We start from the raw sequence: 26,552 nt of genomic DNA, 5'->3' as shown, positions 1-26,552 counted from the left end.
GTCTAGGGCCACACCACCCTGAACGCCCCCGATCTCGTCTGGTCTCGGAAGCTAAGCAGGGTCGGGCCTGGTTAGTACTTGGATGGGAGACCGCCTCGGAATACCGGGTGCCACAGGCTGCTGCTTTTTTTTTTTTTTTTTCTTGCCTCTTGTTCTGTCCCCTTTCTGGGAGCGAGGCGGCGGCCCGGGGTGGGGGTCACCCCCACCCTCAGCGCCCGCGCGGTGCCTGGCGCCCCAGCCCGCACCGTGGGGCCTCCTCTTGTCCCAAGCCGCGACACCGCCGCCACGCGGCAGCATGCGTGGCATCTGGACTGTCAGGTCTCAGACCAAAGGTCTGCTCTGTGGGAACCGACACGCTGGAGGAAACCTTGAGAGTCTGAGAGGGGAGGGAGTTCCAGAAGAAGGCCAGGATGTCATTTTGAGGGAGTATGTGACCAGAACTCGTCCCGTTGCTTTTGGGGTTCTATGGGCTACACGCAGGAATCTTTGGTGGTGGCACCTGATGTTGGGGGATCCGGAGTCACACCCAGACCTGCTCCACAGGCCTCCTTTTACTTTTCTCTTCGGATTCATTATTTTTAAAAAGTGTCTCTTACCTCTAGGATTGCATTTTCTTTTCTCTCTCTTTTCAAGCAGATGATGGGAGTACAAGTATTCAGGTGACATGTGTTGCCCGTGCCGCCCTCCCCCCTGTGTTCTTTTTTTTTTTTTTTTTGAGACAGAGTCTCGTTTTGCTGCCCAGGCTAGAGTGAGTGCCATGGCGTCAGCCTAGCTCACAGCAACCTCAATCTCCGGGCTCAAGCAATCCTGCTGCCTCAGCCTCCCGAGTAGTTGGGACTACAGGCATGCACCACCACGCCCGGCTGTGTTTTTCTATATATATTAGTTGGCCAATTAATTTCTTTCTATTTTTAGTAGAGACGGGGTCTCGCTCTTGCTCAGGCTGGTTTCGAACTCCTGACCTGGAGCAATCCGCCCGCCTCGGCCTCCCAGAGAGCTAGGATTACAGGCGTGAGCCACCGCGCCCGGCCCCCCCTGTGTTCTTATTCATATACCTCTCATGTTGTTCCAGCGTATTGTGGGGGTACCAATGTTAAGGTCGGGTGCCTTGCCCTCTCCAAGCCTCCCCCCTCGGGTCAGAGCTTCAAGTGCGCCCATCCCCCAGTCGGTGCGCACCCACCCCATGCCTAATGGATGTGTATGCCCCTCCCCTCCCCCCACCCGCCCGACACCCACCCGATGAAGGTGATTCCTCTCTGTCCACTTAGGCGTCCATCCGTTCGTACCAATTTGCTGGTGAGCGCGCTCACGTGGTGCTCGTGTGTCCATTCTCGGGATACTTGGCTTACTGGAACGGGTTCCAGCTCTGGCCAGGAGAACACGAGAGGCGCCCTCTCACCGCTGCTCCTCACAGCCGAATGGCACTCCGTGGTGTCCACGCGCCACATTTTATTGATGCACTCCTGGATGGATGGGCACTCGGGTCGCTTCCACGTCTTTGGGATTGTGAATTGTGCCCTAACTGTAACCCTAACCCTTACCCAGCCCATCTCCTCTGCCCCTGCCTGACGCACTCCTCCCCGGCAAGGCCCGTCACTGTCCTGGGCCCCCGCCTGACCGGCTCCTCCCCGCCCGGCCGGTCACCGTCCTCTGCCCCTGCCTGACACGCTCCTTCCCGCCCGGCCTCTCACCGTCCTCGGCCCCTGCCTGACCGGCTCCTCCGTCGCCTGGGCCTTCCAAGGGCTTGGTGTGGATGCTGCTTCCAGGAAGCCCTCCAGAAACCCGGCAGCAGGGTGGCCGCAGCAGTCTCCAGCAGCCGTCCCTAAGTCGCGTGAGTGCGGGGGACGTGCCCCCGCTGTGCCGCGGGGGCCCAGCCTGGTGTCTTCCCTGAGGCCCTGCGGCTGCCGGCTGGGCTGCCGCTCCCCGCAAGGGGAGAGCCGCGGAGGTGGGGACCGCCTCCTGATGCGGACGTACACGCAGCTCTCCACGTCGGATTCCGGGGCTCTCTGTCCTGCCCGAAGGCCCAGCTGGCCTGCGGGTCCTTAGAGTGGCAAAAACCTCCGAAAACTGAGACTGAGGGTCCGGTGGGTGTCTGCACTTTTGTGCTGGGCACCCCAGGGAGGCCCGGGGGCTGGCTGGACAACGCGGTCTGCTGGGCGGGGGGTTTGGAGGAGCAACTGATGCCCTTTGCACTTTGGGTAGCAAGAGTCTGAGGTGTCTCTGAGCCCTGTGCCATGTCGGGGGGGGGTGCGGGGCGGAGGAGGAGGAGGAGGAGGTGGGAAGGGCCGGGGCCTGCAGTCCTGTTCCCGGGGTGGCACGGCAAGTGGCTTCTTCCACAGGCTGCTTGGCCTGGGCTCCCTGCACCTGGGCCTTTGGAGGACCGGCCCTGTGCTTGCCAACACTTCCTGCAGGGACCCAGAGCTGGGAGGTGGCATCTCTCAGCCCTGGGTCGGGCAGAGCCCCAGCGGGCCATGCCCACAACCTCTCTCAGCACCGGTCCCCCAGAAGGCTCCTTTGGGACCAGGATTCTCTTGCGGTGACTCTTTAAGGTCTGGCCCCTGGATGGAGGGGCACCAGGAGTAGAGGAGCAGGAAGGGGAAGGGGGTGGCCATGCGAGGGGACACTTTGAGGCCAAGTCCCAGCTTCAGCCTGATCCTCCTGGGAACCCCGCTCTGAGACAAGGAGCCGGGCTTCGCATTCCCACAGCAGCCAGTCGTGGGCTGAGGACACCTGGGGCGTTGGGAACTCCCTGGCTTCTCCTTGGTTTAACATCTAGAGCTGCTTGTGAATCGCGCCGCCACACACACCAGAGTGCAGGTGTCTTCCACACAGACTGCGGGCCTCGCTCTTCTGAATGCCGCTAGCTCGCCACCCACCCACGGGTGAACCTGGTCAGGGTGCTTTCTCTCAGGGGCAGACTCTTTTCCGGGCAGGCTACCGGTGTCTCTGTTTGCTCGTTTCTTTCTTCCATTTCGGGAAAGTCTTCCTTGCTGGGTGTGGAAATCTCCTATGCCTTCCCTCGCCTATTCTGTCAGCTTTAAAATTCTCCTTCAGTTGCCACCCTCACAGATGGATTAGGAAACTCTTTCCGGTGCACTCATTAGTGAAATGACCTCCAGGAAGCTGGAATCCAATATCTAATGGCCGATTTTTAGCGAGTCCACACGCCAGGGTGGTCGGGGTCCAATGCAGCCCCGGCCAGGCCCAGGCCCCTTGGACTGGGCCACAGGAGGACACGGAGGAGGGTCCCGGCCCCCACGAAGCGGTGCCGGCAGTTCTCCACGGGCTTGGGCGTTTTCCAGAGGTAGGAGATGGAGGGGACTGATTTCTTCAGCGCCCCCCAAACCACGCCACCCCACCCCACCCATGGGACACATCCCCAGAGAGAGACGCCCCATACACTGGCTGTGCCCCAGCCCTGGCCCGGGGGAATAGGCGGCAGCCCACCCACAGGGCGAGGGGGGGGCGCAGCTGAAAGGGGTTGTGGGGGAGGGCGGCCCCTGGCTGGGGTCAAAGGGCGAGCGTCCCGCGCGTGCGCAGTCAGCGGCAGCGACGCGCTGGGGGTGGGCAGCGGGTAGGTGAAGGAGGCCGGGCGAGGAGACGAGGGGGGCTGGGAGGGCTCCACCTTGGCGAGTCCAGCCGTGGAGGCGCATCTTGTGTGAGTGTGAGTGAGTGTGAGTGTGTGTGTGTGTGTATAGAGAGACAGCCCCCCACCCCGCCCCGCCCCGCCCCGCCCCGCCCATCACCCCCGTCCCTGGGAGCCCGCGGGACCTGGCCAGCGAACTCAACCGGCCCGGCCCGGCCCCGCCCGGCGCGGGGCCTGGGGCGGGAGGCGGCGGCGGGGAAGCCCAGAGAGGCTCGGCTTCTCGAGCGGGGCAGGGGCGCCCTCCGCCGCCGTCTAGGGCCACACCACCCTGAACGCCCCCGATCTCGTCTGGTCTCGGAAGCTAAGCAGGGTCGGGCCTGGTTAGTACTTGGATGGGAGACCGCCTGGGAATACCGGGTGCCACAGGCTGCTGCTTTTTTTTTTTTTTTTTTTTTTGCCTCTTGTTCTGTCCCCTTTCTGGGAGCGCGGCGGCGGCCCGGGGTGGGGGTCACCCCCACCCTCAGCGCCCGCGCGGTGCCTGGCGCCCCAGCCCGCACCGTGGGGCCTCCTCTTGTCCCAAGCCGCGACACCGCCGCCACGCGGCAGCATGCGTGGCATCTGGACTGTCAGGTCTCAGACCAAAGGTCTGCTCTGTGGGAACCGACACGCTGGAGGAAACCTTGAGAGTCTGAGAGGGGAGGGAGTTCCAGAAGAAGGCCAGGATGTCATTTTGAGGGAGTATGTGACCAGAACTCGTCCCGTTGCTTTTGGGGTTCTATGGGCTACACGCAGGAATCTTTGGTGGTGGCACCTGATGTTGGGGGATCCGGAGTCACACCCAGACCTGCTCCACAGGCCTCCTTTTACTTTTCTCTTCGGATTCATTATTTTTAAAAAGTGTCTCTTACCTCTAGGATTGCATTTTCTTTTCTCTCTCTTTTCAAGCAGATGATGGGAGTACAAGTATTCAGGTGACATGTGTTGCCCGTGCCGCCCTCCCCACTGTGTTCTTTTTTTTTTTTTTTTTGAGACAGAGTCTCGTTTTGCTGCCCAGGCTAGAGTGAGTGCCATGGCGTCAGCCTAGCTCACAGCAACCTCAATCTCCGGGCTCAAGCAATCCTGCTGCCTCAGCCTCCCGAGTAGTTGGGACTACAGGCATGCACCACCACGCCCGGCTGTGTTTTTCTATATATATTAGTTGGCCAATTAATTTCTTTCTATTTTTAGTAGAGACGGGGTCTCGCTCTTGCTCAGGCTGGTTTCGAACTCCTGACCTGGAGCAATCCGCCCGCCTCGGCCTCCCAGAGAGCTAGGATTACAGGCGTGAGCCACCGCGCCCGGCCCCCCCTGTGTTCTTATTCATATACCTCTCATGTTGTTCCAGCGTATTGTGGGGGTACCAATGTTAAGGTCGGGTGCCTTGCCCTCTCCAAGCCTCCCCCCTCGGGTCAGAGCTTCAAGTGCGCCCATCCCCCAGTCGGTGCGCACCCACCCCATGCCTAATGGATGTGTATGCCCCTCCCCTCCCCCCACCCGCCCGCCCGACACCCACCCGATGAAGGTGATTCCTCTCTGTCCACTTAGGCGTCCATCCGTTCGTACCAATTTGCTGGTGAGCGCGCTCACGTGGTGCTCGTGTGTCCATTCCTGGGATACTTGGCTTACTGGAACGGGTTCCAGCTCTGGCCAGGAGAACACGAGAGGCGCCCTCTCACCGCTGCTCCTCACAGCCGAATGGCACTCCGTGGTGTCCACGCGCCACATTTTATTGATGCACTCCTGGATGGATGGGCACTCGGGTCGCTTCCACGTCTTTGGGATTGTGAATTGTGCCCTAACTGTAACCCTAACCCTTACCCAGCCCGTCTCCTCTGCCCCTGCCTGACGCACTCCTCCCCGGCCAGGCCCGTCACTGTCCTGGGCCCCCGCCTGACCGGCTCCTCCCCGCCCGGCCGGTCACCGTCCTCTGCCCCTGCCTGACACGCTCCTTCCCGCCCGGCCTCTCACCGTCCTCGGCCCCTGCCTGACCGGCTCCTCCGTCGCCTGGGCCTTCCAAGGGCTTGGTGTGGACGCTGCTTCCAGGAAGCCCTCCAGAAACCCGGCAGCAGGGTGGCCGCAGCAGTCTCCAGCAGCCGTCCCTAAGTCGCGTGAGTGCGGGGGACGTGCCCCCGCTGTGCCGCGGGGGCCCAGCCTGGTGTCTTCCCTGAGGCCCTGCGGCTGCCGGCTGGGCTGCCGCTCCCCGCAAGGGGAGAGCCGCGGAGGTGGGGACCGCCTCCTGATGGGGACGTACACGCAGCTCTCCACGTCGGATTCCGGGGCTCTCTGTCCTGCCCGAAGGCCCAGCTGGCCTGCGGGTCCTTAGAGTGGCAAAAACCTCCGAAAACTGAGACTGAGGGTCCGGTGGGTGTCTGCACTTTTGTGCTGGGCACCCCAGGGAGGCCCGGGGGCTGGCTGGACAACGTGGTCTGCTGGGCGGGGGGGGGGGGGGGGGGGGTTGGAGGAGCAACTGATGCCCTTTGCACTTTGGGTAGCAAGAGTCTGAGGTGTCTCTGAGCCCTGTGCCCTGTGGGGGCGGGGCGGGGGGGAGGAGGAGGAGGAGGAGGAGGAGGTGGGAAGGGCCGGGGCCTGCAGTCCTGTTCCCGGGGTGGCACGGCAAGTGGCTTCTTCCACAGGCTGCTTGGCCTGGGCTCCCTGCACCTGGGCCTTTGGAGGACCGGCCCTGTGCTTGCCAACACTTCCTGCAGGGACCCAGAGCTGGGAGGTGGCATCTCTCAGCCCTGGGTCGGGCAGAGCCCCAGCGGGCCATGCCCACAACCTCTCTCAGCACCGGTCCCCCAGAAGGCTCCTTTGGGACCAGGATTCTCTTGCGGTGACTCTTTAAGGTCTGGCCCCTGGATGGAGGGGCACCAGGAGTAGAGGAGCAGGAAGGGGAAGGGGGTGGCCATGCGAGGGGACACTTTGAGGCCAAGTCCCAGCTTCAGCCTGATCCTCCTGGGAACCCCGCTCTGAGACAAGGAGCCGGGCTTCGCATTCCCACAGCAGCCAGTCGTGGGCTGAGGACACCTGGGGCGTTGGGAACTCCCTGGCTTCTCCTTGGTTTAACATCTAGAGCTGCTTGTGAATCGCGCCGCCACACACACCAGAGTGCAGGTGTCTTCCGCACAGACTGCGGGCCTCGCTCTTCTGAATGCCGCTAGCTCGCCACCCACCCACGGGTGAACCTGGTCAGGGTGCTTTCTCTCAGGGGCAGACTCTTTTCCGGGCGGGCTACCGGTGTCTCTGTTTGCTCGTTTCTTTCTTCCATTTCGGGAAAGTCTTCCTTGCTGGGTGTGGAAATCTCCTATGCCTTCCCTCGCCTATTCTGTCAGCTTTAAAATTCTCCTTCAGTTGCCACCCTCACAGATGGATTAGGAAACTCTTTCCGGTGCACTCATTAGTGAAATGACCTCCAGGAAGCTGGAATCCAATATCTAATGGCCGATTTTTAGCGAGTCCACACGCCAGGGTGGTCGGGGTCCAATGCAGCCCCGGCCAGGCCCAGGCCCCTTGGACTGGGCCACAGGAGGACACGGAGGAGGGTCCCGGCCCCCACGAAGCGGTGCCGGCAGTTCTCCACGGGCTTGGGCGTTTTCCAGAGGTAGGAGATGGAGGGGACTGATTTCTTCAGCGCCCCCCAAACCACGCCACCCCACCCCACCCATGGGACACATCCCCAGAGAGAGACGCCCCATACACTGGCTGTGCCCCAGCCCTGGCCCGGGGGAATAGGCGGCAGCCCACCCACAGGGCGAGGGGGGGGGCGCAGCTGAAAGGGGTTGTGGGGGAGGGCGGCCCCTGGCTGGGGTCAAAGGGCGAGCGTCCCGCGCGTGCGCAGTCAGCGGCAGCGACGCGCTGGGGGTGGGCAGCGGGTAGGTGAAGGAGGCCGGGCGAGGAGACGAGGGGGGCTGGGAGGGCTCCACCTTGGCGAGTCCAGCCGTGGAGGCGCATCTTGTGTGAGTGTGAGTGAGTGTGAGTGTGTGTGTGTGTGTATAGAGAGACAGCCCCCCACCCCGCCCCGCCCCGCCCCGCCCCGCCCATCACCCCCGTCCCTGGGAGCCCGCGGGACCGGGCCAGCGAACTCAACCGGCCCGGCCCGGCCCCGCCCGGCGCGGGGCCTGGGGCGGGAGGCGGCGGCGGGGAAGCCCAGAGAGGCTCGGCTTCTCGAGCGGGGCAGGGGCGCCCTCCGCCGCCGTCTAGGGCCACACCACCCTGAACGCCCCCGATCTCGTCTGGTCTCGGAAGCTAAGCAGGGTCGGGCCTGGTTAGTACTTGGATGGGAGACCGCCTGGGAATACCGGGTGCCACAGGCTGCTGCTTTTTTTTTTTTTTTTTTTTTCTTGCCTCTTGTTCTGTCCCCTTTCTGGGAGCGCGGCGGCGGCCCGGGGTGGGGGTCACCCCCACCCTCAGCGCCCGCGCGGTGCCTGGCGCCCCAGCCCGCACCGTGGGGCCTCCTCTTGTCCCAAGCCGCGACACCGCCGCCACGCGGCAGCATGCGTGGCATCTGGACTGTCAGGTCTCAGACCAAAGGTCTGCTCTGTGGGAACCGACACGCTGGAGGAAACCTTGAGAGTCTGAGAGGGGAGGGAGTTCCAGAAGAAGGCCAGGATGTCATTTTGAGGGAGTATGTGACCAGAACTCGTCCCGTTGCTTTTGGGGTTCTATGGGCTACACGCAGGAATCTTTGGTGGTGGCACCTGATGTTGGGGGATCCGGAGTCACACCCAGACCTGCTCCACAGGCCTCCTTTTACTTTTCTCTTCGGATTCATTATTTTTAAAAAGTGTCTCTTACCTCTAGGATTGCATTTTCTTTTCTCTCTCTTTTCAAGCAGATGATGGGAGTACAAGTATTCAGGTGACATGTGTTGCCCGTGCCGCCCTCCCCCCTGTGTTCTTTTTTTTTTTTTTTTTGAGACAGAGTCTCGTTTTGCTGCCCAGGCTAGAGTGAGTGCCATGGCGTCAGCCTAGCTCACAGCAACCTCAATCTCCGGGCTCAAGCAATCCTGCTGCCTCAGCCTCCCGAGTAGTTGGGACTACAGGCATGCACCACCACGCCCGGCTGTGTTTTTCTATATATATTAGTTGGCCAATTAATTTCTTTCTATTTTTAGTAGAGACGGGGTCTCGCTCTTGCTCAGGCTGGTTTCGAACTCCTGACCTGGAGCAATCCGCCCGCCTCGGCCTCCCAGAGAGCTAGGATTACAGGCGTGAGCCACCGCGCCCGGCCCCCCCTGTGTTCTTATTCATATACCTCTCATGTTGTTCCAGCGTATTGTGGGGGTACCAATGTTAAGGTCGGGTGCCTTGCCCTCTCCAAGCCTCCCCCCTCGGGTCAGAGCTTCAAGTGCGCCCATCCCCCAGTCGGTGCGCACCCACCCCATGCCTAATGGATGTGTATGCCCCTCCCCTCCCCCCACCCGCCCGCCCGACACCCACCCGATGAAGGTGATTCCTCTCTGTCCACTTAGGCGTCCATCCGTTCGTACCAATTTGGTGGTGAGCGCGCTCACGTGGTGCTCGTGTGTCCATTCTTGGGATACTTGGCTTACTGGATCGGGTTCCAGCTCTGGCCAGGAGAACACGAGAGGCGCCCTCTCACCGCTGCTCCTCACAGCCGAATGGCACTCCGTGGTGTCCACGCGCCACATTTTATTGATGCACTCCTGGATGGATGGGCACTCGGGTCGCTTCCACGTCTTTGGGATTGTGAATTGTGCCCTAACTGTAACCCTAACCCTTACCCAGCCCGTCTCCTCTGCCCCTGCCTGACGCACTCCTCCCCGGCCAGGCCCGTCACTGTCCTGGGCCCCCGCCTGACCGGCTCCTCCCCGCCCGGCCGGTCACCGTCCTCTGCCCCTGCCTGACACGCTCCTTCCCGCCCGGCCTCTCACCGTCCTCGGCCCCTGCCTGACCGGCTCCTCCGTCGCCTGGGCCTTCCAAGGGCTTGGTGTGGACGCTGCTTCCAGGAAGCCCTCCAGAAACCCGGCAGCAGGGTGGCCACAGCAGTCTCCAGCAGCCGTCCCTAAGTCGCGTGAGTGCGGGGGACGTGCCCCCGCTGTGCCGCGGGGGCCCAGCCTGGTGTCTTCCCTGAGGCCCTGCGGCTGCCGGCTGGGCTGCCGCTCCCTGCAAGGGGAGAGCCGCGGAGGTGGGGACCGCCTCCTGATGGGGACGTACACGCAGCTCTCCACGTCGGATTCCGGGGCTCTCTGTCCTGCCCGAAGGCCCAGCTGGCCTGCGGGTCCTTAGAGTGGCAAAAACCTCCGAAAACTGAGACTGAGGGTCCGGTGGGTGTCTGCACTTTTGTGCTGGGCACCCCAGGGAGGCCCGGGGGCTGGCTGGACAACGTGGTCTGCTGGGCGGGGGGGGGGGGGTTGGAGGAGCAACTGATGCCCTTTGCACTTTGGGTAGCAAGAGTCTGAGGTGTCTCTGAGCCCTGTGCCCTGTGGGGGCGGGTCGGGGGGGAGGAGGAGGAGGAGGAGGAGGAGGTGGGAAGGGCCGGGGCCTGCAGTCCTGTTCCCGGGGTGGCACGGCAAGTGGCTTCTTCCACAGGCTGCTTGGCCTGGGCTCCCTGCACCTGGGCCTTTGGAGGACCGGCCCTGTGCTTGCCAACACTTCCTGCAGGGACCCAGAGCTGGGAGGTGGCATCTCTCAGCCCTGGGTCGGGCAGAGCCCCAGCGGGCCATGCCCACAACCTCTCTCAGCACCGGTCCCCCAGAAGGCTCCTTTGGGACCAGGATTCTCTTGCGGTGACTCTTTAAGGTCTGGCCCCTGGATGGAGGGGCACCAGGAGTAGAGGAGCAGGAAGGGGAAGGGGGTGGCCATGCGAGGGGACACTTTGAGGCCAAGTCCCAGCTTCAGCCTGATCCTCCTGGGAACCCCGCTCTGAGACAAGGAGCCGGGCTTCGCATTCCCACAGCAGCCAGTCGTGGGCTGAGGACACCTGGGGCGTTGGGAACTCCCTGGCTTCTCCTTGGTTTAACATCTAGAGCTGCTTGTGAATCGCGCCGCCACACACACCAGAGTGCAGGTGTCTTCCACACAGACTGCGGGCCTCGCTCTTCTGAATGCCGCTAGCTCGCCACCCACCCACGGGTGAACCTGGTCAGGGTGCTTTCTCTCAGGGGCAGACTCTTTTCCGGGCAGGCTACCGGTGTCTCTGTTTGCTCGTTTCTTTCTTCCATTTCGGGAAAGTCTTCCTTGCTGGGTGTGGAAATCTCCTATGCCTTCCCTCGCCTATTCTGTCAGCTTTAAAATTCTCCTTCAGTTGCCACCCTCACAGATGGATTAGGAAACTCTTTCCGGTGCACTCATTAGTGAAATGACCTCCAGGAAGCTGGAATCCAATATCTAATGGCCGATTTTTAGCGAGTCCACACGCCAGGGTGGTCGGGGTCCAATGCAGCCCCGGCCAGGCCCAGGCCCCTTGGACTGGGCCACAGGAGGACACGGAGGAGGGTCCCGGCCCCCACGAAGCGGTGCCGGCAGTTCTCCACGGGCTTGGGCGTTTTCCAGAGGTAGGAGATGGAGGGGACTGATTTCTTCAGCGCCCCCCAAACCACGCCACCCCACCCCACCCATGGGACACATCCCCAGAGAGAGACGCCCCATACACTGGCTGTGTCCCAGCCCTGGCCCGGGGGAATAGGCGGCAGCCCACCCACAGGGCGAGGGGGGGGGCGCAGCTGAAAGGGGTTGTGGGGGAGGGCGGCCCCTGGCTGGGGTCAAAGGGCGAGCGTCCCGCGCGTGCGCAGTCAGCGGCAGCGACGCGCTGGGGGTGGGCAGCGGGTAGGTGAAGGAGGCCGGGCGAGGAGACGAGGGGGGCTGGGAGGGCTCCACCTTGGCGAGTCCAGCCGTGGAGGCGCATCTTGTGTGAGTGTGAGTGAGTGTGAGTGTGTGTGTGTGTGTGTATAGAGAGACAGCCCCCCACCCCGCCCCGCCCCGCCCCGCCCCGCCCATCACCCCCGTCCCTGGGAGCCAGCGGGACCTGGCCAGCGAACTCAACCGGCCCGGCCCGGCCCGGCGCGGGGCCTGGGGCGGGAGGCGGCGGCGGGGAAGCCCAGAGAGGCTCGGCTTCTCGAGCGGGGCAGGGGCGCCCTCCGCCGCCGTCTAGGGCCACACCACCCTGAACGCCCCCGATCTCGTCTGGTCTCGGAAGCTAAGCAGGGTCGGGCCTGGTTAGTACTTGGATGGGAGACCGCCTCGGAATACCGGGTGCCACAGGCTGCTGCTTTTTTTTTTTTTTTTTCTTGCCTCTTGTTCTGTCCCCTTTCTGGGAGCGAGGCGGCGGCCCGGGGTGGGGGTCACCCCCACCCTCAGCGCCCGCGCGGTGCCTGGCGCCCCAGCCCGCACCGTGGGGCCTCCTCTTGTCCCAAGCCGCGACACCGCCGCCACGCGGCAGCATGCGTGGCATCTGGACTGTCAGGTCTCAGACCAAAGGTCTGCTCTGTGGGAACCGACACGCTGGAGGAAACCTTGAGAGTCTGAGAGGGGAGGGAGTTCCAGAAGAAGGCCAGGATGTCATTTTGAGGGAGTATGTGACCAGAACTCGTCCCGTTGCTTTTGGGGTTCTATGGGCTACACGCAGGAATCTTTGGTGGTGGCACCTGATGTTGGGGGATCCGGAGTCACACCCAGACCTGCTCCACAGGCCTCCTTTTACTTTTCTCTTCGGATTCATTATTTTTAAAAAGTGTCTCTTACCTCTAGGATTGCATTTTCTTTTCTCTCTCTTTTCAAGCAGATGATGGGAGTACAAGTATTCAGGTGACATGTGTTGCCCGTGCCGCCCTCCCCCCTGTGTTCTTTTTTTTTTTTTTTTTGAGACAGAGTCTCGTTTTGCTGCCCAGGCTAGAGTGAGTGCCATGGCGTCAGCCTAGCTCACAGCAACCTCAATCTCCGGGCTCAAGCAATCCTGCTGCCTCAGCCTCCCGAGTAGTTGGGACTACAGGCATGCACCACCACGCCCGGCTGTGTTTTTCTATATATATTAGTTGGCCAATTAATTTCTTTCTATTTTTAGTAGAGACGGGGTCTCGCTCTTGCTCAGGCTGGTTTCGAACTCCTGACCTGGAGCAATCCGCCCGCCTCGGCCTCCCAGAGAGCTAGGATTACAGGCGTGAGCCACCGCGCCCGGCCCCCCCTGTGTTCTTATTCATATACCTCTCATGTTGTTCCAGCGTATTGTGGGGGTACCAATGTTAAGGTCGGGTGCCTTGCCCTCTCCAAGCCTCCCCCCTCGGGTCAGAGCTTCAAGTGCGCCCATCCCCCAGTCGGTGCGCACCCACCCCATGCCTAATGGATGTGTATGCCCCTCCCCTCCCCCCACCCGCCCGACACCCACCCGATGAAGGTGATTCCTCTCTGTCCACTTAGGCGTCCATCCGTTCGTACCAATTTGCTGGTGAGCGCGCTCACGTGGTGCTCGTGTGTCCATTCTCGGGATACTTGGCTTACTGGAACGGGTTCCAGCTCTGGCCAGGAGAACACGAGAGGCGCCCTCTCACCGCTGCTCCTCACAGCCGAATGGCACTCCGTGGTGTCCACGCGCCACATTTTATTGATGCACTCCTGGATGGATGGGCACTCGGGTCGCTTCCACGTCTTTGGGATTGTGAATTGTGCCCTAACTGTAACCCTAACCCTTACCCAGCCCATCTCCTCTGCCCCTGCCTGACGCACTCCTCCCCGGCAAGGCCCGTCACTGTCCTGGGCCCCCGCCTGACCGGCTCCTCCCCGCCCGGCCGGTCACCGTCCTCTGCCCCTGCCTGACACGCTCCTTCCCGCCCGGCCTCTCACCGTCCTCGGCCCCTGCCTGACCGGCTCCTCCGTCGCCTGGGCCTTCCAAGGGCTTGGTGTGGATGCTGCTTCCAGGAAGCCCTCCAGAAACCCGGCAGCAGGGTGGCCGCAGCAGTCTCCAGCAGCCGTCCCTAAGTCGCGTGAGTGCGGGGGACGTGCCCCCGCTGTGCCGCGGGGGCCCAGCCTGGTGTCTTCCCTGAGGCCCTGCGGCTGCCGGCTGGGCTGCCGCTCCCCGCAAGGGGAGAGCCGCGGAGGTGGGGACCGCCTCCTGATGCGGACGTACACGCAGCTCTCCACGTCGGATTCCGGGGCTCTCTGTCCTGCCCGAAGGCCCAGCTGGCCTGCGGGTCCTTAGAGTGGCAAAAACCTCCGAAAACTGAGACTGAGGGTCCGGTGGGTGTCTGCACTTTTGTGCTGGGCACCCCAGGGAGGCCCGGGGGCTGGCTGGACAACGCGGTCTGCTGGGCGGGGGGTTTGGAGGAGCAACTGATGCCCTTTGCACTTTGGGTAGCAAGAGTCTGAGGTGTCTCTGAGCCCTGTGCCATGTCGGGGGGGGGTGCGGGGCGGAGGAGGAGGAGGAGGAGGTGGGAAGGGCCGGGGCCTGCAGTCCTGTTCCCGGGGTGGCACGGCAAGTGGCTTCTTCCACAGGCTGCTTGGCCTGGGCTCCCTGCACCTGGGCCTTTGGAGGACCGGCCCTGTGCTTGCCAACACTTCCTGCAGGGACCCAGAGCTGGGAGGTGGCATCTCTCAGCCCTGGGTCGGGCAGAGCCCCAGCGGGCCATGCCCACAACCTCTCTCAGCACCGGTCCCCCAGAAGGCTCCTTTGGGACCAGGATTCTCTTGCGGTGACTCTTTAAGGTCTGGCCCCTGGATGGAGGGGCACCAGGAGTAGAGGAGCAGGAAGGGGAAGGGGGTGGCCATGCGAGGGGACACTTTGAGGCCAAGTCCCAGCTTCAGCCTGATCCTCCTGGGAACCCCGCTCTGAGACAAGGAGCCGGGCTTCGCATTCCCACAGCAGCCAGTCGTGGGCTGAGGACACCTGGGGCGTTGGGAACTCACTGGCTTCTCCTTGGTTTAACATCTAGAGCTGCTTGTGAATCGCGCCGCCACACACACCGGAGCGCAGGTGTCTTCCGCACAGACTGCGGGCCTCGCTCTTCTGAATGCCGCTGGCTCGCCACCCACCCACGGGTGAACCTGGTCAGGGTGCTTTCTCTCAGGGGCAGACTCTTTTCCGGGCGGGCTACCGGTGTCTCTGTTTGCTCGTTTCTTTCTTCCATTTCGGGAAAGTCTTCCTTGCTGGGTGTGGAAATCTCCTATGCCTTCCCTCGCCTATTCTGTCAGCTTTAAAATTCTCCTTCAGTTGCCACCCTCACAGATGGATTAGGAAACTCTTTCCGGTGCACTCATTAGTGAAATGACCTCCAGGAAGCTGGAATCCAATATCTAATGGCCGATTTTTAGCGAGTCCACACGCCAGGGTGGTCGGGGTCCAATGCAGCCCCGGCCAGGCCCAGGCCCCTTGGACTGGGCCACAGGAGGACACGGAGGAGGGTCCCGGCCCCCACGAAGCGGTGCCGGCAGTTCTCCACGGGCTTGGGCGTTTTCCAGAGGTAGGAGATGGAGGGGACTGATTTCTTCAGCGCCCCCCAAACCACGCCACCCCACCCCACCCATGGGACACATCCCCAGAGAGAGACGCCCCATACACTGGCTGTGTCCCAGCCCTGGCCCGGGGGAATAGGCGGCAGCCCACCCACAGGGCGAGGGGGGGGGCGCAGCTGAAAGGGGTTGTGGGGGAGGGCGACCCCTGGCTGGGGTCAAAGGGCGAGCGTCCCGCGCGTGCGCAGTCAGCGGCAGCGACGCGCTGGGGGTGGGCAGCGGGTAGGTGAAGGAGGCCGGGCGAGGAGACGAGGGGGGCTGGGAGGGCTCCACCTTGGCGAGTCCAGCCGTGGAGGCGCATCTTGTGTGAGTGTGAGTGAGTGTGAGTGTGTGTGTGTGTGTATAGAGAGACAGCCCCCCACCCCGCCCCGCCCCGCCCCGCCCCGCCCATCACCCCTGTCCCTGGGAGCCAGCGGGACCCGGCCGGCGAACTCAACCGGCCCGGCCCGGCCCGGCGCGGGGCCTGGGGCGGGAGGCGGCGGCGGGGAAGCCCAGAGAGGCTCGGCTTCTCGAGCGGGGCAGGGGCGCCCTCCGCCGCCGTCTAGGGCCACACCACCCTGAACGCCCCCGATCTCGTCTGGTCTCGGAAGCTAAGCAGGGTCGGGCCTGGTTAGTACTTGGATGGGAGACCGCCTGGGAATACCGGGTGCCACAGGCTGCTGCTTTTTTTTTTTTTTTTTCTTGCCTCTTGTTCTGTCCCCTTTCTGGGAGCGAGGCGGCGGCCCGGGGTGGGGGTCACCCCCACCCTCAGCGCCCGCGCGGTGCCTGGCGCCCCAGCCCGCACCGTGGGGCCTCCTCTTGTCCCAAGCCGCGACACCGCCGCCACGCGGCAGCATGCGTGGCATCTGGACTGTCAGGTCTCAGACCAAAGGTCTGCTCTGTGGGAACCGACACGCTGGAGGAAACCTTGAGAGTCTGAGAGGGGAGGGAGTTCCAGAAGAAGGCCAGGATGTCATTTTGAGGGAGTATGTGACCAGAACTCGTCCCGTTGCTTTTGGGGTTCTATGGGCTACACGCAGGAATCTTTGGTGGTGGCACCTGATGTTGGGGGATCCGGAGTCACACCCAGACCTGCTCCACAGGCCTCCTTTTACTTTTCTCTTCGGATTCATTATTTTTAAAAAGTGTCTCTTACCTCTAGGATTGCATTTTCTTTTCTCTCTCTTTTCAAGCAGATGATGGGAGTACAAGTATTCAGGTGACATGTGTTGCCCGTGCCGCCCTCCCCCCTGTGTTCTTTTTTTTTTTTTTTTTGAGACAGAGTCTCGTTTTGCTGCCCAGGCTAGAGTGAGTGCCATGGCGTCAGCCTAGCTCACAGCAACCTCAATCTCCGGGCTCAAGCAATCCTGCTGCCTCAGCCTCCCGAGTAGTTGGGACTACAGGCATGCACCACCACGCCCGGCTGTGTTTTTCTATATATATTAGTTGGCCAATTAATTTCTTTCTATTTTTAGTAGAGACGGGGTCTCGCTCTTGCTCAGGCTGGTTTCGAACTCCTGACCTGGAGCAATCCGCCCGCCTCGGCCTCCCAGAGAGCTAGGATTACAGGCGTGAGCCACCGCGCCCGGCCCCCCCTGTGTTCTTATTCATATACCTCTCATGTTGTTCCAGCGTATTGTGGGGGTACCAATGTTAAGGTCGGGTGCCTTGCCCTCTCCAAGCCTCCCCCCTCGGGTCAGAGCTTCAAGTGCGCCCATCCCCCAGTCGGTGCGCACCCACCCCATGCCTAATGGATGTGTATGCCCCTCCCCTCCCCCCACCCGCCCGACACCCACCCGATGAAGGTGATTCCTCTCTGTCCACTTAGGCGTCCATCCGTTCGTACCAATTTGCTGGTGAGCGCGCTCACGTGGTGCTCGTGTGTCCATTCTCGGGATACTTGGCTTACTGGAACGGGTTCCAGCTCTGGCCAGGAGAACACGAGAGGCGCCCTCTCACCGCTGCTCCTCACAGCCGAATGGCACTCCGTGGTGTCCACGCGCCACATTTTATTGATGCACTCCTGGATGGATGGGCACTCGGGTCGCTTCCACGTCTTTGGGATTGTGAATTGTGCCCTAACTGTAACCCTAACCCTTACCCAGCCCGTCTCCTCTGCCCCTGCCTGACGCACTCCTCCCCGGCCAGGCCCGTCACTGTCCTGGGCCCCCGCCTGACCGGCTCCTCCCCGCCCGGCCGGTCACCGTCCTCTGCCCCTGCCTGACACGCTCCTTCCCGCCCGGCCTCTCACCGTCCTCGGCCCCTGCCTGACCGGCTCCTCCGTCGCCTGGGCCTTCCAAGGGCTTGGTGTGGATGCTGCTTCCAGGAAGCCCTCCAGAAACCCGGCAGCAGGGTGGCCGCAGCAGTCTCCAGCAGCCGTCCCTAAGTCGCGTGAGTGCGGGGGACGTGCCCCCGCTGTGCCGCGGGGGCCCAGCCTGGTGTCTTCCCTGAGGCCCTGCGGCTGCCGGCTGGGCTGCCGCTCCCCGCAAGGGGAGAGCCGCGGAGGTGGGGACCGCCTCCTGATGCGGACGTACACGCAGCTCTCCACGTCGGATTCCGGGGCTCTCTGTCCTGCCCGAAGGCCCAGCTGGCCTGCGGGTCCTTAGAGTGGCAAAAACCTCCGAAAACTGAGACTGAGGGTCCGGTGGGTGTCTGCACTTTTGTGCTGGGCACCCCAGGGAGGCCCGGGGGCTGGCTGGACAACGCGGTCTGCTGGGCGGGGGGTTTGGAGGAGCAACTGATGCCCTTTGCACTTTGGGTAGCAAGAGTCTGAGGTGTCTCTGAGCCCTGTGCCATGTCGGGGGGGGGGGGTGCGGGGCGGAGGAGGAGGAGGAGGAGGTGGGAAGGGCCGGGGCCTGCAGTCCTGTTCCCGGGGTGGCACGGCAAGTGGCTTCTTCCACAGGCTGCTTGGCCTGGGCTCCCTGCACCTGGGCCTTTGGAGGACCGGCCCTGTGCTTGCCAACACTTCCTGCAGGGACCCAGAGCTGGGAGGTGGCATCTCTCAGCCCTGGGTCGGGCAGAGCCCCAGCGGGCCATGCCCACAACCTCTCTCAGCACCGGTCCCCCAGAAGGCTCCTTTGGGACCAGGATTCTCTTGCGGTGACTCTTTAAGGTCTGGCCCCTGGATGGAGGGGCACCAGGAGTAGAGGAGCAGGAAGGGGAAGGGGGTGGCTATGCGAGGGGACACTTTGAGGCCAAGTCCCAGCTTCAGCCTGATCCTCCTGGGAACCCCGCTCTGAGACAAGGAGCCGGGCTTCGCATTCCCACAGCAGCCAGTCGTGGGCTGAGGACACCTGGGGCGTTGGGAACTCCCTGGCTTCTCCTTGGTTTAACATCTAGAGCTGCTTGTGAATCGCGCCGCCACACACACCGCCGCCACACACACCCGAGCGCAGGTGTCTTCCGCACAGACTGCGGGCCTCGCTCTTCTGAATGCCGCTGGCTCGCCACCCACCCACGGGTGAACCTGGTCAGGGTGCTTTCTCTCAGGGGCAGACTCTTTTCCGGGCGGGCTACCGGTGTCTCTGTTTGCTCGTTTCTTTCTTCCATTTCGGGAAAGTCTTCCTTGCTGGGTGTGGAAATCTCCTATGCCTTCCCTCGCCTATTCTGTCAGCTTTAAAATTCTCTTTCAGTTGCCACCCTCACAGATGGATTAGGAAACTCTTTCCGGTGCACTCATTAGTGAAATGACCTCCAGGAAGCTGGAATCCAATATCTAATGGCCGATTTTTAGCGAGTCCACACGCCAGGGTGGTCGGGGTCCAATGCAGCCCCGGCCAGGCCCAGGCCCCTTGGACTGGGCCACAGGAGGACACGGAGGAGGGTCCCGGCCCCCACGAAGCGGTGCCGGCAGTTCTCCACGGGCTTGGGCGTTTTCCAGAGGTAGGAGATGGAGGGGACTGATTTCTTCAGCGCCCCCCAAACCACGCCACCCCACCCCACCCATGGGACACATCCCCAGAGAGAGACGCCCCATACACTGGCTGTGCCCCAGCCCTGGCCCGGGGGAATAGGCGGCAGCCCACCCACAGGGCGAGGGGGGGGCGCAGCTGAAAGGGGTTGTGGGGGAGGGCGGCCCCTGGCTGGGGTCAAAGGGCGAGCGTCCCGCGCGTGCGCAGTCAGCGGCAGCGACGCGCTGGGGGTGGGCAGCGGGTAGGTGAAGGAGGCCGGGCGAGGAGACGAGGGGGGCTGGGAGGGCTCCACCTTGGCGAGTCCAGCCGTGGAGGCGCATCTTGTGTGAGTGTGAGTGAGTGTGAGTGTGTGTGTGTGTGTATAGAGAGACAGCCCCCCACCCCGCCCCGCCCCGCCCCGCCCCGCCCATCACCCCCGTCCCTGGGAGCCAGCGGGACCCGGCCGGCGAACTCAACCGGCCCGGCCCGGCCCGGCGCGGGGCCTGGGGCGGGAGGCGGCGGCGGGGAAGCCCAGAGAGGCTCGGCTTCTCGAGCGGGGCAGGGGCGCCCTCCGCCGCGGTCTAGGGCCACACCACCCTGAACGCCCCCGATCTCGTCTGGTCTCGGAAGCTAAGCAGGGTCGGGCCTGGTTAGTACTTGGATGGGAGACCGCCTGGGAATACCGGGTGCCACAGGCTGCTGCTTTTTTTTTTTTTTTCTTGCCTCTTGTTCTGTCCCCTTTCTGGGAGCGAGGCGGCGGCCCGGGGTGGGGGTCACCCCCACCCTCAGCGCCCGCGCGGTGCCTGGCGCCCCAGCCCGCACCGTGGGGCCTCCTCTTGTCCCAAGCCGCGACACCGCCGCCACGCGGCAGCATGCGTGGCATCTGGACTGTCAGGTCTCAGACCAAAGGTCTGCTCTGTGGGAACCGACACGCTGGAGGAAACCTTGAGAGTCTGAGAGGGGAGGGAGTTCCAGAAGAAGGCCAGGATGTCATTTTGAGGGAGTATGTGACCAGAACTCGTCCCGTTGCTTTTGGGGTTCTATGGGCTACACGCAGGAATCTTTGGTGGTGGCACCTGATGTTGGGGGATCCGGAGTCACACCCAGACCTGCTCCACAGGCCTCCTTTTACTTTTCTCTTCGGATTCATTATTTTTAAAAAGTGTCTCTTACCTCTAGGATTGCATTTTCTTTTCTCTCTCTTTTCAAGCAGATGATGGGAGTACAAGTATTCAGGTGACATGTGTTGCCCGTGCCGCCCTCCCCCCTGTGTTCTTTTTTTTTTTTTTTTTGAGACAGAGTCTCGTTTTGCTGCCCAGGCTAGAGTGAGTGCCATGGCATCAGCCTAGCTCACAGCAACCTCAATCTCCGGGCTCAAGCAATCCTGCTGCCTCAGCCTCCCGAGTAGTTGGGACTACAGGCATGCACCACCACGCCCGGCTGTGTTTTTCTATATATATTAGTTGGCCAATTAATTTCTTTCTATTTTTAGTAGAGACGGGGTCTCGCTCTTGCTCAGGCTGGTTTCGAACTCCTGACCTGGAGCAATCCGCCCGCCTCGGCCTCCCAGAGAGCTAGGATTACAGGCGTGAGCCACCGCGCCCGGCCCCCCCTGTGTTCTTATTCATATACCTCTCATGTTGTTCCAGCGTATTGTGGGGGTACCAATGTTAAGGTCGGGTGCCTTGCCCTCTCCAAGCCTCCCCCCTCGGGTCAGAGCTTCAAGTGCGCCCATCCCCCAGTCGGTGCGCACCCACCCCATGCCTAATGGATGTGTATGCCCCTCCCCTCCCCCCACCCGCCCGACACCCACCCGATGAAGGTGATTCCTCTCTGTCCACTTAGGCGTCCATCCGTTCGTACCAATTTGCTGGTGAGCGCGCTCACGTGGTGCTCGTGTGTCCATTCTCGGGATACTTGGCTTACTGGAACGGGTTCCAGCTCTGGCCAGGAGAACACGAGAGGCGCCCTCTCACCGCTGCTCCTCACAGCCGAATGGCACTCCGTGGTGTCCACGCGCCACATTTTATTGATGCACTCCTGGATGGATGGGCACTCGGGTCGCTTCCACGTCTTTGGGATTGTGAATTGTGCCCTAACTGTAACCCTAACCCTTACCCAGCCCGTCTCCTCTGCCCCTGCCTGACGCACTCCTCCCCGGCCAGGCCCGTCACTGTCCTGGGCCCCCGCCTGACCGGCTCCTCCCCGCCCGGCCGGTCACCGTCCTCTGCCCCTGCCTGACACGCTCCTTCCCGCCCGGCCTCTCACCGTCCTCGGCCCCTGCCTGACCGGCTCCTCCGTCGCCTGGGCCTTCCAAGGGCTTGGTGTGGATGCTGCTTCCAGGAAGCCCTCCAGAAACCCGGCAGCAGGGTGGCCGCAGCAGTCTCCAGCAGCCGTCCCTAAGTCGCGTGAGTGCGGGGGACGTGCCCCCGCTGTGCCGCGGGGGCCCAGCCTGGTGTCTTCCCTGAGGCCCTGCGGCTGCCGGCTGGGCTGCCGCTCCCCGCAAGGGGAGAGCCGCGGAGGTGGGGACCGCCTCCTGATGCGGACGTACACGCAGCATTCCACGTCGGATTCCGGGGCTCTCTGTCCTGCCCGAAGGCCCAGCTGGCCTGCGGGTCCTTAGAGTGGCAAAAACCTCCGAAAACTGAGACTGAGGGTCCGGTGGGTGTCTGCACTTTTGTGCTGGGCACCCCAGGGAGGCCCGGGGGCTGGCTGGACAACGCGGTCTGCTGGGCGGGGGGTTTGGAGGAGCAACTGATGCCCTTTGCACTTTGGGTAGCAAGAGTCTGAGGTGTCTCTGAGCCCTGTGCCATGTCGGGGGGGGGGGTGCGGGGCGGAGGAGGAGGAGGAGGAGGTGGGAAGGGCCGGGGCCTGCAGTCCTGTTCCCGGGGTGGCACGGCAAGTGGCTTCTTCCACAGGCTGCTTGGCCTGGGCTCCCTGCACCTGGGCCTTTGGAGGACCGGCCCTGTGCTTGCCAACACTTCCTGCAGGGACCCAGAGCTGGGAGGTGGCATCTCTCAGCCCTGGGTCGGGCAGAGCCCCAGCGGGCCATGCCCACAACCTCTCTCAGCACCGGTCCCCCAGAAGGCTCCTTTGGGACCAGGATTCTCTTGCGGTGACTCTTTAAGGTCTGGCCCCTGGATGGAGGGGCACCAGGAGTAGAGGAGCAGGAAGGGGAAGGGGGTGGCTATGCGAGGGGACACTTTGAGGCCAAGTCCCAGCTTCAGCCTGATCCTCCTGGGAACCCCGCTCTGAGACAAGGAGCCGGGCTTCGCATTCCCACAGCAGCCAGTCGTGGGCTGAGGACACCTGGGGCGTTGGGAACTCCCTGGCTTCTCCTTGGTTTAACATCTAGAGCTGCTTGTGAATCGCGCCGCCACACACACCGCCGCCACACACACCCGAGCGCAGGTGTCTTCCGCACAGACTGCGGGCCTCGCTCTTCTGAATGCCGCTGGCTCGCCACCCACCCACGGGTGAACCTGGTCAGGGTGCTTTCTCTCAGGGGCAGACTCTTTTCCGGGCGGGCTACCGGTGTCTCTGTTTGCTCGTTTCTTTCTTCCATTTCGGGAAAGTCTTCCTTGCTGGGTGTGGAAATCTCCTATGCCTTCCCTCGCCTATTCTGTCAGCTTTAAAATTCTCTTTCAGTTGCCACCCTCACAGATGGATTAGGAAACTCTTTCCGGTGCACTCATTAGTGAAATGACCTCCAGGAAGCTGGAATCCAATATCTAATGGCCGATTTTTAGCGAGTCCACACGCCAGGGTGGTCGGGGTCCAATGCAGCCCCGGCCAGGCCCAGGCCCCTTGGACTGGGCCACAGGAGGACACGGAGGAGGGTCCCGGCCCCCACGAAGCGGTGCCGGCAGTTCTCCACGGGCTTGGGCGTTTTCCAGAGGTAGGAGATGGAGGGGACTGATTTCTTCAGCGCCCCCCAAACCACGCCACCCCACCCCACCCATGGGACACATCCCCAGAGAGAGACGCCCCATACACTGGCTGTGCCCCAGCCCTGGCCCGGGGGAATAGGCGGCAGCCCACCCACAGGGCGAGGGGGGGGCGCAGCTGAAAGGGGTTGTGGGGGAGGGCGGCCCCTGGCTGGGGTCAAAGGGCGAGCGTCCCGCGCGTGCGCAGTCAGCGGCAGCGACGCGCTGGGGGTGGGCAGCGGGTAGGTGAAGGAGGCCGGGCGAGGAGACGAGGGGGGCTGGGAGGGCTCCACCTTGGCGAGTCCAGCCGTGGAGGCGCATCTTGTGTGAGTGTGAGTGAGTGTGAGTGTGTGTGTGTGTGTATAGAGAGACAGCCCCCCACCCCGCCCCGCCCCGCCCCGCCCCGCCCATCACCCCCGTCCCTGGGAGCCAGCGGGACCCGGCCGGCGAACTCAACCGGCCCGGCCCGGCCCGGCGCGGGGCCTGGGGCGGGAGGCGGCGGCGGGGAAGCCCAGAGAGGCTCGGCTTCTCGAGCGGGGCAGGGGCGCCCTCCGCCGCCGTCTAGGGCCACACCACCCTGAACGCCCCCGATCTCGTCTGGTCTCGGAAGCTAAGCAGGGTCGGGCCTGGTTAGTACTTGGATGGGAGACCGCCTGGGAATACCGGGTGCCACAGGCTGCTGCTTTTTTTTTTTTTTTCTTGCCTCTTGTTCTGTCCCCTTTCTGGGAGCGAGGCGGCGGCCCGGGGTGGGGGTCACCCCCACCCTCAGCGCCCGCGCGGTGCCTGGCGCCCCAGCCCGCACCGTGGGGCCTCCTCTTGTCCCAAGCCGCGACACCGCCGCCACGCGGCAGCATGCGTGGCATCTGGACTGTCAGGTCTCAGACCAAAGGTCTGCTCTGTGGGAACCGACACGCTGGAGGAAACCTTGAGAGTCTGAGAGGGGAGGGAGTTCCAGAAGAAGGCCAGGATGTCATTTTGAGGGAGTATGTGACCAGAACTCGTCCCGTTGCTTTTGGGGTTCTATGGGCTACACGCAGGAATCTTTGGTGGTGGCACCTGATGTTGGGGGATCCGGAGTCACACCCAGACCTGCTCCACAGGCCTCCTTTTACTTTTCTCTTCGGATTCATTATTTTTAAAAAGTGTCTCTTACCTCTAGGATTGCATTTTCTTTTCTCTCTCTTTTCAAGCAGATGATGGGAGTACAAGTATTCAGGTGACATGTGTTGCCCGTGCCGCCCTCCCCCCTGTGTTCTTTTTTTTTTTTTTTTTGAGACAGAGTCTCGTTTTGCTGCCCAGGCTAGAGTGAGTGCCATGGCGTCAGCCTAGCTCACAGCAACCTCAATCTCCGGGCTCAAGCAATCCTGCTGCCTCAGCCTCCCGAGTAGTTGGGACTACAGGCATGCACCACCACGCCCGGCTGTGTTTTTCTATATATATTAGTTGGCCAATTAATTTCTTTCTATTTTTAGTAGAGACGGGGTCTCGCTCTTGCTCAGGCTGGTTTCGAACTCCTGACCTGGAGCAATCCGCCCGCCTCGGCCTCCCAGAGAGCTAGGATTACAGGCGTGAGCCACCGCGCCCGGCCCCCCCTGTGTTCTTATTCATATACCTCTCATGTTGTTCCAGCGTATTGTGGGGGTACCAATGTTAAGGTCGGGTGCCTTGCCCTCTCCAAGCCTCCCCCCTCGGGTCAGAGCTTCAAGTGCGCCCATCCCCCAGTCGGTGCGCACCCACCCCATGCCTAATGGATGTGTATGCCCCTCCCCTCCCCCCACCCGCCCGACACCCACCCGATGAAGGTGATTCCTCTCTGTCCACTTAGGCGTCCATCCGTTCGTACCAATTTGCTGGTGAGCGCGCTCACGTGGTGCTCGTGTGTCCATTCTCGGGATACTTGGCTTACTGGAACGGGTTCCAGCTCTGGCCAGGAGAACACGAGAGGCGCCCTCTCACCGCTGCTCCTCACAGCCGAATGGCACTCCGTGGTGTCCACGCGCCACATTTTATTGATGCACTCCTGGATGGATGGGCACTCGGGTCGCTTCCACGTCTTTGGGATTGTGAATTGTGCCCTAACTGTAACCCTAACCCTTACCCAGCCCGTCTCCTCTGCCCCTGCCTGACGCACTCCTCCCCGGCCAGGCCCGTCACTGTCCTGGGCCCCCGCCTGACCGGCTCCTCCCCGCCCGGCCGGTCACCGTCCTCTGCCCCTGCCTGACACGCTCCTTCCCGCCCGGCCTCTCACCGTCCTCGGCCCCTGCCTGACCGGCTCCTCCGTCGCCTGGGCCTTCCAAGGGCTTGGTGTGGATGCTGCTTCCAGGAAGCCCTCCAGAAACCCGGCAGCAGGGTGGCCGCAGCAGTCTCCAGCAGCCGTCCCTAAGTCGCGTGAGTGCGGGGGACGTGCCCCCGCTGTGCCGCGGGGGCCCAGCCTGGTGTCTTCCCTGAGGCCCTGCGGCTGCCGGCTGGGCTGCCGCTCCCCGCAAGGGGAGAGCCGCGGAGGTGGGGACCGCCTCCTGATGCGGACGTACACGCAGCTCTCCACGTCGGATTCCGGGGCTCTCTGTCCTGCCCGAAGGCCCAGCTGGCCTGCGGGTCCTTAGAGTGGCAAAAACCTCCGAAAACTGAGACTGAGGGTCCGGTGGGTGTCTGCACTTTTGTGCTGGGCACCCCAGGGAGGCCCGGGGGCTGGCTGGACAACGCGGTCTGCTGGGCGGGGGGTTTGGAGGAGCAACTGATGCCCTTTGCACTTTGGGTAGCAAGAGTCTGAGGTGTCTCTGAGCCCTGTGCCATGTCGGGGGGGGGGGTGCGGGGCGGAGGAGGAGGAGGAGGAGGTGGGAAGGGCCGGGGCCTGCAGTCCTGTTCCCGGGGTGGCACGGCAAGTGGCTTCTTCCACAGGCTGCTTGGCCTGGGCTCCCTGCACCTGGGCCTTTGGAGGACCGGCCCTGTGCTTGCCAACACTTCCTGCAGGGACCCAGAGCTGGGAGGTGGCATCTCTCAGCCCTGGGTCGGGCAGAGCCCCAGCGGGCCATGCCCACAACCTCTCTCAGCACCGGTCCCCCAGAAGGCTCCTTTGGGACCAGGATTCTCTTGCGGTGACTCTTTAAGGTCTGGCCCCTGGATGGAGGGGCACCAGGAGTAGAGGAGCAGGAAGGGGAAGGGGGTGGCTATGCGAGGGGACACTTTGAGGCCAAGTCCCAGCTTCAGCCTGATCCTCCTGGGAACCCCGCTCTGAGACAAGGAGCCGGGCTTCGCATTCCCACAGCAGCCAGTCGTGGGCTGAGGACACCTGGGGCGTTGGGAACTCCCTGGCTTCTCCTTGGTTTAACATCTAGAGCTGCTTGTGAATCGCGCCGCCACACACACCGCCGCCACACACACCCGAGCGCAGGTGTCTTCCGCACAGACTGCGGGCCTCGCTCTTCTGAATGCCGCTGGCTCGCCACCCACCCACGGGTGAACCTGGTCAGGGTGCTTTCTCTCAGGGGCAGACTCTTTTCCGGGCGGGCTACCGGTGTCTCTGTTTGCTCGTTTCTTTCTTCCATTTCGGGAAAGTCTTCCTTGCTGGGTGTGGAAATCTCCTATGCCTTCCCTCGCCTATTCTGTCAGCTTTAAAATTCTCTTTCAGTTGCCACCCTCACAGATGGATTAGGAAACTCTTTCCGGTGCACTCATT

General features: G+C 62.8%; 5 non-coding genes and 2 pseudogenes across 5 annotated transcripts; all 7 read left to right on the top strand.

Annotated features, from left to right (window-relative positions):
* On the top strand, nucleotides 1-119 carry LOC142862118 (uncharacterized; annotated as a pseudogene).
* Nucleotides 120-3,896: 3,777 nt separating this feature from the next.
* On the top strand, nucleotides 3,897-4,015 carry LOC142862011 (5S ribosomal RNA). The gene has a single exon (XR_012913157.1). It is a non-coding gene; the product is annotated as a 5S ribosomal RNA (ribosomal RNA).
* Nucleotides 4,016-7,816: 3,801 nt separating this feature from the next.
* On the top strand, nucleotides 7,817-7,935 carry LOC142862009 (5S ribosomal RNA). Its single transcript, XR_012913155.1, has one exon. It is a non-coding gene; the product is annotated as a 5S ribosomal RNA (ribosomal RNA).
* Nucleotides 7,936-11,728: 3,793 nt separating this feature from the next.
* LOC142862117 (uncharacterized) lies at nucleotides 11,729-11,847 on the top strand (annotated as a pseudogene).
* A 3,773-nt stretch (nucleotides 11,848-15,620) lies between these two features.
* LOC142862008 (5S ribosomal RNA) lies at nucleotides 15,621-15,739 on the top strand. Its single transcript, XR_012913154.1, has one exon. It is a non-coding gene; the product is annotated as a 5S ribosomal RNA (ribosomal RNA).
* A 3,790-nt stretch (nucleotides 15,740-19,529) lies between these two features.
* Nucleotides 19,530-19,648, top strand: LOC142862007 (5S ribosomal RNA). The gene has a single exon (XR_012913153.1). It is a non-coding gene; the product is annotated as a 5S ribosomal RNA (ribosomal RNA).
* Nucleotides 19,649-23,435: 3,787 nt separating this feature from the next.
* Nucleotides 23,436-23,554, top strand: LOC142862006 (5S ribosomal RNA). The gene has a single exon (XR_012913152.1). It is a non-coding gene; the product is annotated as a 5S ribosomal RNA (ribosomal RNA).
* Nucleotides 23,555-26,552: the final 2,998 nt, after the last annotated feature.

Source organism: Microcebus murinus, chromosome 18 (assembly GCF_040939455.1).
Source record: "Microcebus murinus isolate Inina chromosome 18, M.murinus_Inina_mat1.0, whole genome shotgun sequence".
Taxonomy (NCBI): domain Eukaryota; kingdom Metazoa; phylum Chordata; class Mammalia; order Primates; family Cheirogaleidae; genus Microcebus; species Microcebus murinus.
The sequence above is the reverse complement of the archived record's forward strand: the minus strand, read 5'-3'. Positions and strand labels throughout refer to the sequence as shown.